Source organism: Anser brachyrhynchus, assembly GCF_964034855.1.
Source record: "Anser brachyrhynchus genome assembly, chromosome: 26".
Taxonomy (NCBI): Eukaryota; Metazoa; Chordata; class Aves; order Anseriformes; family Anatidae; genus Anser; species Anser brachyrhynchus.
The window spans coordinates 6181578-6192125 of record NC_137719.1 but is presented as its reverse complement, the minus strand read 5'-3'; the positions used below and the strand labels follow the sequence as shown (position 1 = coordinate 6192125).

Below are 10548 nucleotides of genomic sequence, written 5' to 3'. Positions count from 1 at the left end.
CAGGCCCTTTAGCTCCAATGGCACTACCAGACATAGCTATAATTATGAGCTTTCGATTGCTGTGTGAAAGCTGTTATGAATTTCAGTGGGCAGAGGGGCACAGAGGAATAGTAAATCACCCAAACAAAAGGTATGGGCAGCAGGGAGTAGGCTCCGGTGTTAACCAAGCACCATTGTAAAGAGCTTAAATTATGAACATGTGCCATAGTTAAAGCAGGATCTGCAACTGGGAGCTAATTGTCCTGGAGGCACCCAAGCATCTCTGCAGGCACGGGAGAAATCGGGTTACGCTTACCGGTCCTCCGTCCCTGGGATTCCCAGTGCTCCCAGTTCATCCAGAGGAGCGGGAGGACAGCTGCAGCTGGGGGCTGTGGTCACCAGCATCCTGTGCCTGGGATGCTCTGACCTCCTTGGCTGCACTGGGATGGGGCTCCTCCATCCCGCTGCCAGGCTCTGTAGGGCCCCATCCATCCTACAGCTTTGTGCAAGCAGAGCTCTCCAAGCAGGACTTCCTACTAGCCGTTAGTTCAGCCACTACTGTCAACACCCGCCAAACACAAACTCTGAGTAATCTGTTGTTGATTTGTACACGGATTTGTACCGGAAAAGGTTTTTGCTAGCCCCCCCCCCCGGCTTTACGCTGGCCCCTTTATTGGCCCTGGAGGCAGCGCTTGCGCAGGGCGAGCGCGGGGCGCAGCTGTAACTCACGGCACCGCTGCTTAATGCCATGGGGGGGACCCCAATCACCCCAGCCCGAGCTCCTGCGGTGCGTTGCAGCAAGGCATGCAGTGTTCGGGGGGCACAGCCATGTTCAGCATCATCCAGACACCGGGCACAGTCTGGGAGCCTGAAACTTCTGGCCAAAGCCAGCAAAGAAACGAGTTTGTTCGACAGCTTAATGTCCTGCAGGTGCTGTCGGAGCTGCTCTCGAAGAGAAGGGCCTCCTGCCCCGCACCTCCAAAATTCATTTCACCCAGGGTTTTGCTGTCTTCCAAAATGCATCGTCTTTCCCCAGGCACTCCAGGGCTCCCAAGGGTGACCCCCCCACACATTTCCAGGCACCGTTTCAAGCCCTTGCAGCCCTACAAAGCCCGCAGCTGGAGGAGTGCATGGGTCCTTGGCACGGCCGTCGCTCACCCCGACCAAATGAGGAGCACCTGCAGGTGGACCCCAAAATGTGGTCTCCCCATGTGCTTCCCCCCCTCCTGCCCCCTCCTTCCCATCCCTGGGGACCGTGGTTATGTTTAATTGTGGCTCTGTGTAATCAGCCACTTGCTCGCTCATTGTCCCAGGTCTCAGCATCCTCAATCACCCTGGGGCAGGCTCGAGCAGCACCAGGAGAATTCAGATGTTGGCCAGGGTGGTGCTTCCCCCTCCCCGTGATGGGTTTTCATGCTCGGGGAGATTTGTCTGCAGACATAACTCCTCTGCACCTCGAGAAAGTCAGCGCTCTCCAAGACAGCCGCAGTATTAATGTCCTGAACTCGGAGCAAGGAGGGGAGCGTGTGTGTGGAGAAGCAAGTCTGCACCAAACCACATCAGTAAAATGAGAAAGCCAAAGATTGCGCCATAAATAAGGACCAGTTGACATTTCTTAAATTCATAGCTTTAGCACACAGCAAAGTGTCTCCTTTTTATCAGGAATTTGTTGACAAGAGTTGCAAAAAGATCTACAAATAATACTGAGTGGGGCTATGAAAATGTATTTGTGGAACATTTCAGTATCAGGGATCACCATTATATCGGAAGAATCCATCTTCCTGGAACATTTTATTAGTATCTAGATTTTATAGCTGCTCCCTTTTAATTTTTTTTTAAATTTATAATTTTTTTTCACCCTTTCAGCAAATGCAGCATTGGCAGAAAAGAGGGCGAGAGGGCAATGGGGACAGCCCAGCTCCTGCCTCGTCCCCAGCGCTCCCAGCCCGGCCGTGGGGATTCAGCTCCAAGCTGCCCCCATCCCTTTCCATCCCATTATGCCATTCTTGGGGTCTCGGTGCCATCCGGGGATGGAAAACTTGTGGAAGTGCCAGGGAACGGAGCCTGTCCCCCAGGGAAAGCTCAGCTCCAGCACCAGCACCCGTGGTTACCCTTCCCCAGCCGCTGTCCACGGCCCCGCTGCCGCACGCGGGGCCCATCCTGCCCTCACCCCCCCGAGCTGCAGCCTGCCCGGCAGAAGCGATGATAAATTTCCAGCAGTGGCATTACAGACAGTCATAAATAACGCCTTGCTCTTTGGTGCCGGCAGTTTCCATTAGGGCTGTCTGGATTGGGCTGTTGATACCCCCAAGTCTGCGCTGGACCCAGCCGTAAAATTTATCAGCGTGCTTTCCTCACCCCATAAATCATCCCGGCTGGGAGCCATATGGTAGATAAGGCCCCCAACGACACCCGGCCCCCAGCGGCAGCGGGTGGGCAGCTCTTCGGAGGGGCACGGGGGCGCTTGTGCCTCTCGGTGCCACCGGGAGGGTGCCACTCGTCCCCTGCGCACCGCTCCCTGCCCTTGGTGGCACGTCCAGGGCGTCTCGTGGCTGTCCAGACCCATACCAGCAGCTTATTAGAAGGAATCGCCTCTTGTCCACCCCTCTCGCAGCTACGGGCATTCCAAACGTAGTTGTTTGGTTGCTGAATTTTGGTTATTTTGAGCTGAAAGGGCCCCGTGACACAGGGACCCACGTTGCTCTCTCGTCCCCAGTGGCACAGTGGCGGAGGAAGGGCAGCGTGCCTCAAACTTGAGGTTTTTTTTCCCCCGTCCCTGCCTTTCCCACCTTTATTTATTTCTATGCAGAGCGAGGTGTAAATTGACACCAAATCAGCCTGTTTACATTTCACACCCACTTTGCACAGGAGAAAACGTGTAAAGTGGTGAAGAATGAAGCCTATTGTTGCAGGGTTTGATTAAAAAGGGGGAAATATTCCCCAAGGTTTTGCAGGAAGGATTTACACATGCGTTTAGCTCCCTCTCCCCCACCCTCCATGAGTATCTGAGATACAACCGGATGGTGACTACATGGGGAAAATCAGAATTTGTGCCTGTGACTGGATACAGCTTGGTTGGGTAAATGAAAATTACCTTTTCGGGACAACACAGGCACCCGTCCGCTGCTTTCCCCGCTCGGGGCTGGCTTTTTCACCTCTGCTCTGCAGCCCCAGCTCTGCTTTGCAATCTCGTTCCCATTCCAATCCACTAAAAGCAAAGCCAAGGCCCCGCACAGGGGCTCTTTCCTACGTGCCCCTGGGAATTGGCTGCCCCCCCAGCCCTTTGCTGCCCCCAGGGGCGAAGCATGTGTTGGGGTAAGGAGCGACCCCAGGAATCCCGGGCTACCTCGGCGGAGGCCTGTCTTGCAGAGCCTGCCATAGTGAACTCTTGGGAACACATTAAATTAAGTGTCCTAAATTCGCCTAACTATGCATTTAATTTGGCAGTAATAGGACACTCTCTGTATAATAGCGGAGTTGCTGTATAATAGAAGAGTAGCTGCATATTAATATTTTGATTATTAAAGACGTGTATTGGAGGCTTAATAACTATGTAATATATTATTGCTTAATTGCTCAGACTCTTAAGTATGTTTTCATAATTAGCTGCTATTTAGTTAACGTAAATATCCAGCTTATTAAATATAGAAATGCATTTCTGCTTGCAGCGGTTATTTTGCATAACCGGCGAGCCGGGCACTGCTCCGTGGGGACCGACCCTGCCGCGGGTGGCCCCGGTGGCCACACGGCCACTTCCCTGCTAGCACCCGGGGGCCACCGGGGCCACCAAGCTCGTCACAGCCGCTCCGAACTTTGCAGGCTGTCTTGGACGTGGTGGGAAGGCTCCCAGGGCTCAAGCCTTCGCTTTGTCTGGTTCCTCTCAAGCAGAGATAATTCCCTCTACCTGGGCCAGACAGCTGATGTGCTTCCTTCTTCCTTAATTTGGTAATAAATCTGCCAAGCCGGGAGGCTTCTGAATGAGGCTTTTGCTCTGGTTCCTGCATGGAGGACCCATAAAAACCATATGGAAATGAAAGACAGGAATGCGCATTTCATACTTGGGCTGAGCGGGGCCCACGGCTCGGGGATCGTCGGCGTTTATCTGGTATAAACACCTGAGCTCGCCGCCAGCTCGGCTGTGCGTGGGTGCGAGCAGGTAAATGCCCTGGGGACGGCAGCCTTTGGTGCCGAGAGTGCACGTGGGTGATCCTGGCAGCAGCCACGGGGAATGGGGGGACCCTGGTGGCACCCGGCGGCACCTCGGCTTCTCCTGCACTTGTCCTGCACTCCTCCTCGTCAGAACTGGTGTGAAAAAAAATAATTAAAAAAATTAAAAAATAAATGAAATGAAATGAAATAAATAAAATAAAATAAAATAAAATAAAATAAAATAAAATAAAATAAAATAAAATAAAATAAAATAAAATAAAATAAAATAAAATAAAATAAAATAAAATAAAATAAAATAAAATAAAATAAAATAAAATAAAATAAAATAAAATAAAATAAAATAATAAAATAAAATAAAATGAAATGAAATAAAATGGTGATGCCTTAGGAAACCTATAGTCAGGGCATGCTGGTGGAAATTCCCTGCGTGTGACTGAGCCCTGGGCTGGGACTGCAGGGACAATGCTATTTCAGGGTGTTCCTGCTTGCTGTGGTGACCTTTACAGGCCTGTTCCAACCCAAACTGTGCCCTGTTGTGCAGATATTGCTGGGACGCTGCCAGGGATGCTGCAGCGATGTGGGGTGCGGAGGGGCTCTGCAGGCGGGCCTGATCCTACACCCCCAGCGGCCCCCTACTCTGCCTGCAGAGCTTTGCAGAAATGGCAGAAATGATCTCGTTTTGACTCCATGCACGGTTCTGATTGAGAGCTTCGAAGGTCAGAGCCAGAGGTGAGCACCTGGCCCCCGCAAGACCCCCGAGCCCCCCCGAGGTGGCCGTGCTGCCAGACTCGGAGGTTGGGGCAATTCTCGTCAAGCGCTGGGATCGAACAGTCCGAAGGGCTTTGGGTTTGTTTTTCAAGCTCACAGATTTGGGGCAAGTTTCTTGTTTTGGTTCCTAAATGCTACACTTCAACGTGTTTATTGTCCCACCGCCTAACAGGGGAGGAAGGCTGAATGAGCTAATAACTCAGCCGCTGTGAACATGTTTATTTGATTTTTTTTTAAAAGAGCTTTAGCAAATACAGTGCGTACAAGGAAAGAAAAAGCCCTGATGCCAGCATGCATAATTCCTCTAGGAGCAAGCCTGATAGGAACACAAAAGCGTGCATGCTTCCAAACTGTAACCAATATTTGCACATCGGAGTGACTAATTCTCCACTCTGCACCACAGAACAATAGGCATAATAGCAAGGTACATTAATGCAAAGCGTGATTGTCTGGTGCCGTGGTTATTTGACACATAAACAAGGAGAGGAGGAGGATTTTTATCTACCTGTATAACTATTCGCTGAACAGCGGGTTACAAATGTGCTCAGAAAATGCTGACCCAGGGCTGCTCCTGTACCTCCTGCGCCGGATTGGCACATGATTTGCAGCACTGCGGGAGTTCTATAGCTGACCTCATTAGCAGTGCATTTCCTGGCTTGTTAGCATCATATTTGTATAATTTACGGCACCTTCGTTTTTATGGAATGTGTTCCTTGTAGAGTGTAATGGCAGCAATATATTTAACCTCTCCTATTTAGGAATGCTGTTGCTGAAGGCAGCCTGGAGATATAAAAGGGATTTTTTTTTTTCATCCCTCTTTCTCTCTAGCATGCATATTTTTTTTCCACCCAGTTGCTACATACCCAAATATACGTGGAACCTGTGAAGTGTTCATAAAAGGAAACGTGAAGCTGTGCTCAGGAAACCGCAGCTTTTGCAGGAGCGTTCCCAAGGTCAAGCCCCTAAATCAGTGCGGTGTCATCCACCCAAAGCCGTTACTCAGCTGCTGGAAGAGGAATGGGAACTGCACCGGCAAAGGGGAAGGACAGCCCCGCGGTGAAGGCAGCACGCAGCAGTGGGACGGATTTGGGCTCAGCTCCTGCTGGCCGGCCAAGGGTCCGGCTCCCCATGAGGGCAAGGCTTGGTTCCACCCCGGGGATGCTCCTTTTCTGCTCCGTTTCCTTCACAGGCACCTCTGCGCACCGGTGTGGCGGTGGTGATGTGGCCACATGGGGTGACAACGATGATGATGGTGATGGAGCTGAAGTGTGCACACCCTGGTGAGGGGCAGACTGAGGTCTGGGTGCCAAGCTGGGACTGCTGCCCCCTCCCTCGGCCTGCCTGAGTGCCCCAGAAGCGCCGTCGTGCTCTCCCCAGGATGTGTGGGTGTCACAGGCTGGGTGCAGAGCCCCTGCCCACCCAGGCTGTGTCTCTCCAGGGCCCCCCAGCCATGCAGGAGCACCGTGGCCTGTGGGAGGAAGCTCTGCTACAGCAACCGGCACCACCTTCAGTGCAGAGCCCTTAGGAATACGCTCCAGTTTCTGCTCTAGGCGTCACAATTTTTTTGGTGGCGCTCTGGCAAATCAGAGCACTGATTTTTTCATGAAGGCAGGGTGCAAGGAGGAGATGGGGAGGTGGCCGCCGAGCCCCCCACGTGGCAGAGTGCCCGAGGCTCCCTGCACAAGCCGTGCGGCACCACTGGCAGGCTCTGAGTCAGCTCAGCCCCACCAAGAGGTGTCTGAAATAGGGCAGACAAATGCCTGCAAACGCACGTTTTCCTCCATCCAAGAGGAGCCTGGGGGTGATGTGTGCAGATGGAGACGTCTCCCGCTGACGGCTGAAGTCAAGCAAGAAGAGCCCCACCTGCAGAGCTGGGTGCTGCAGGGGCAGGCTCCAACACGAGGGCGTGAGGATGGGTACCAGCACCCGCGGGACACAGCACCCCCGCTGCTGGATCCCCCCTGGGGCATGAGTTGATGCCAGCTCCTCTCGGGGCTCGCCCTGTGCTCCGCCGTGCTGGCACCGCTTGAAAGCAAGGGCCTGGGGCTAACCCATCCCCTGCCAGGCTTTAAAACCGTGCTTGTTTTCGGTTTTACTTGAAAGAGGCTGAAGGGGGGAATTAAGAAGCTTTTCCTCAGGAGATGGAGCCCTCCGAGCCTGAAGGGCACCGTCCTGTGCCGGAGCCACTCGCGGGGCTCAGGAGGGCCTGCAGCGCTCACCGCGGCCAAGTGCATCCTCCATCTGCTGCTGCAGAGCCCTGCGGGAGCCGTTCCTCGCTTTTCTCCTTTCCCTTAAGCCGCAAATTCGCCCCAATGCAGCTGTCTCTATTTCAAGTGCTCTAGGTCAGGGCGCTCGTGTGCTGGACCCGCTGCTCTCAGCTCGCGCATCTCAGCCCGAGGATCCCCTCGGGTAGGACGAGGAGGCTGGACAAGATCCTCCTCCTTGCCCTCCCACTGCTGTTTTTTGTCTGTGTCTCCCTCCTCTTCTCTCCTGCAGGGCTCTGGAGGTGCCCGGCGCTGCCATCCGGGGTCCCACCTTCATGAGGGGAGCGCTGCCAGGGGACCACGCAGACACAGCACGTGGAGCTGCTGTCCCCACCTGCCTGTGGCTGCCTCGAAACAGGATCTGGATCCCTTATAACTTGATTTAAATCGAAGCTGTCTCGTTAGATGGCTGTGTACCTGCTTGGTTGTCTAAACATCCCATTTTCATGCCGCTCAGGTCGTCTGCGATGTCTTGCAGTGATGAATTCCCCGGGTTAGCAGGGAGTTGCACAAAAACGCCTCTCCTGGCGGTGCGGTGCAGCCTGTTTGCACCTGCTGTGGCTCCGGGCCGTGACGGCGGTGCCGGATCGCTCTGCTTCACCCCCCCCCCGGTTCGATTTGCTCAGCCTGCTTTGCTCACACCCACCCCAATTCCATCCAGTCTTGGGTTGGCGGGACCCAGCACGGGTCCCTGCTGCCGGGGGGCAGATTCGGCTTCGCTGCCCCATCGGGGCATCCTCAGGCACCCTGGAGCCTGCAGGGAGGGGACACCTGAGCCACCACCACCACACCATGCGGGTTAGCAAGCATCGCTTCCCTCCCCAGTCAACCACGGCTGGCCAAGGCGAGAGGTCCGGCGAGGCTCCAGGACCAGGCGAGGCCACCGCTGCCCCGCAGAGCTCGGGGGGCACGGAGCAGGATGGGGGGCACGGCGGCGTGGGGCCGGGTGGCAGCGGGTGGCATCGCGCCCTGCTCCCGGCGCTGCGGCAGCCCCGGCGGTGAGCGGCAGCAGCACTCCCGTCTCCGCGGCTTCTTGTTAGCTGCACTCTAAGCAGGAAAGTGACTGGCCCTGACAATATAATTTACATTGCTGTATAAAACTATCTGTGGAAGCCAAGCTAATTTGTGCCAGATTAGGCTATTTGTCTCAGCCACTGTCTAACGGCACAATCTATCAGAGGGCTGTTTTCAAATATCGCTTTTCAAGCGTGCCCTTGAGAGGCGGGAATTGATTGGGATCTTAGAAAGCAAAATTACAGCAATAACTTAAAAGAAACAATAATTACTGAATCATACCAGTGTCAGCACTCTGCAAAACACGAAATAGCCATCAAACCCCAATCCAATATATTCTGAAGCAAATTTATTGAATGGAAAAAGCAGTTGAGTGAGGCTTTTTTTCTCCCCTTTCCCTTCACCCCCTCTCTCTCCCGGTACATATGGTTATCTCAAAACCGCAAGTGAATGAGTCGATAATTCTTGTCATTGACTGCTCCATTTTCAGAGAGTCAAGAAAAGATCCATTAGCTACCTCCCGACTCGGTGTCTTTCCCCTTCCCCTCCAGTCATTTGCTAGTCTGCGCTCCTCAGGCAAACAAACATATATAACTAATCATCTGTTAAAGCGCCGAGTCCCCTAATAAATCTCTGCAACTGAAATACTTTAATGGGTAATTAATTGATCCTGTTCCAGAGGAGTAATAAGATAATAAATTAGACAATATTTCACTCAGTTGTGTCAGTGTACTGCTAATGGTGCTGTAGGGCTAAGCCGAAGGATAATAAATTAGCCAGAAATTAACTGCTAAGAGCTTTCTGCAGAGAAATTGGCTGACAGGCAAGGCTTTGTGATTTAGGGCCCCAATGCCGTTGTGGTGCTCTCCATTTCATTTATTTATTTTTCGGTGCTGGCGAATATTAACTCTTGTTTGGGGCCGGAGCGAGCTGCGTGGCGCGGCACGGTGTGGCACGGCACGGCACGGCACGGCACGGCACGGTGCAGCAGCGTGCAGCGGGGCCGGGGAGCAGCAGATTTATTGCAATCTGGTCGCGCTGCATGTAGGTAAATTACTTTTGTGCTGACTGTAAAGACTGTCTCTGAGGCAAGTTATTACCCATCCAGCAAACAAAAAGGAAATATTTTCTGGTGCATCTGTCATATTTCTTGGGAAGCTTTGGCAGCGGCACGGGGAAAGGTGACTCCAGGGGACCGATCCTCGTGCGGTGTAAAGCAGCACGGCCCTGCTGAGGTCTGGCTGCTGCTGTGAGCTGTGCTAATGAGGACCCGAAGAGGTTTTGAAGGCCGGCCCGTGCTGGCAGCCCCCCCACGCAGACGCTGCAGCAGGGGGTGCTGAGCGGGGTTGGCTTTGTCTCGCCAGGAGCAGACGGTGCCTTGCCCCCAGCCCTGCTTCTGCTGGGGCAGATGCCCCACGGAGCACCCCCGGGTATAAAAGCACCTCAAGGACCCCGGTCAGGGCCAGTGCCTATTAGCAAGGTGCTGTGGTCACCCTTCCCTTCCCCTCCATCCTTACAGCACCAAGTCGGCCTGCCCCGGCTTCAATAGGGCCAGCCTCCTTCCCGGCCTCCCAAACCCCAGCTGGGGCTGCAGCGGGGGCCCTGCAAGGCAAAAGGCGTCTGCCTTGGGCCCAGGGCATAGCTAGAGGAGGAAAGTCAGGATTCAGAAGCACTGGAAGGGATGTACAAGAGGCTGATGAAATGCCATGGGAAGTTCCCCAGTGCAGGGGACGCTGCAGGGCATCCCGCAGCACCCTGCGTCCTGCAGCATCCCACATCGTCCCACAGCACCGTGCATCTCACAGCACCCCGCAGCATCTCACAGCACCCCGCAGCATCTCCTGCAGTGCAGTAAATACAAGCAGCTCAGCAGAGGCACCGAGGCCAAGGGCCTCTCCTTGGGCTTGCCCTCTCGCACTCCCCCTTTTCTCCTTCCTGCTGCCATTGCTTCCTGAGAGGAGGTGAAGAGAGTGATAATCAGCCAGGGCACCAGGAGAGCTCACGGACGAGATTAAAAGCAAATCAAAGAAGAAAAATTGTGGCACGGTTTATGTCTTCCTAATTAAAACCCCGCCAGCCTCCCTTCTCTCTCCCCCCCCCCTCCCCCCTTTCCAGCTAATGTTACACTAACGAGCTGAGTTTAGTGGCATTTATGTAGATAAAAGTCCTGATGATTGATCTCAATGGCTTGTTAAAATTAGTTTCAGTCCACCATATTGATTTAATTCCATTGCTTGAAAGTGCTAATTAATAATGATAATAAAAGTGTCTGGGCTCATTATTATCAGGAGGCAGGTTGGGAAGGGGCTGAGGGGCGCAGAGGCTCGCACGTCGCTCACTCCGCCTAGAAGTG

At 53.6% G+C, this 10548-nt stretch overlaps 1 protein-coding gene across 1 annotated transcript in view; it reads right to left on the bottom strand.

Moving 5' to 3' along the window:
- Positions 1-8527: 8527 nt before the first annotated feature.
- KCNU1 (potassium calcium-activated channel subfamily U member 1) overlaps positions 8528-10548 on the bottom strand; it is a 193476-nt gene continuing 191455 nt past the window's right edge. The window contains exon 32 of the mRNA XM_080568382.1: positions 8528-10146. The gene's annotated coding sequence lies outside the window, so the exon portion shown is untranslated. The remainder of the gene's footprint in view (positions 10147-10548) is intronic.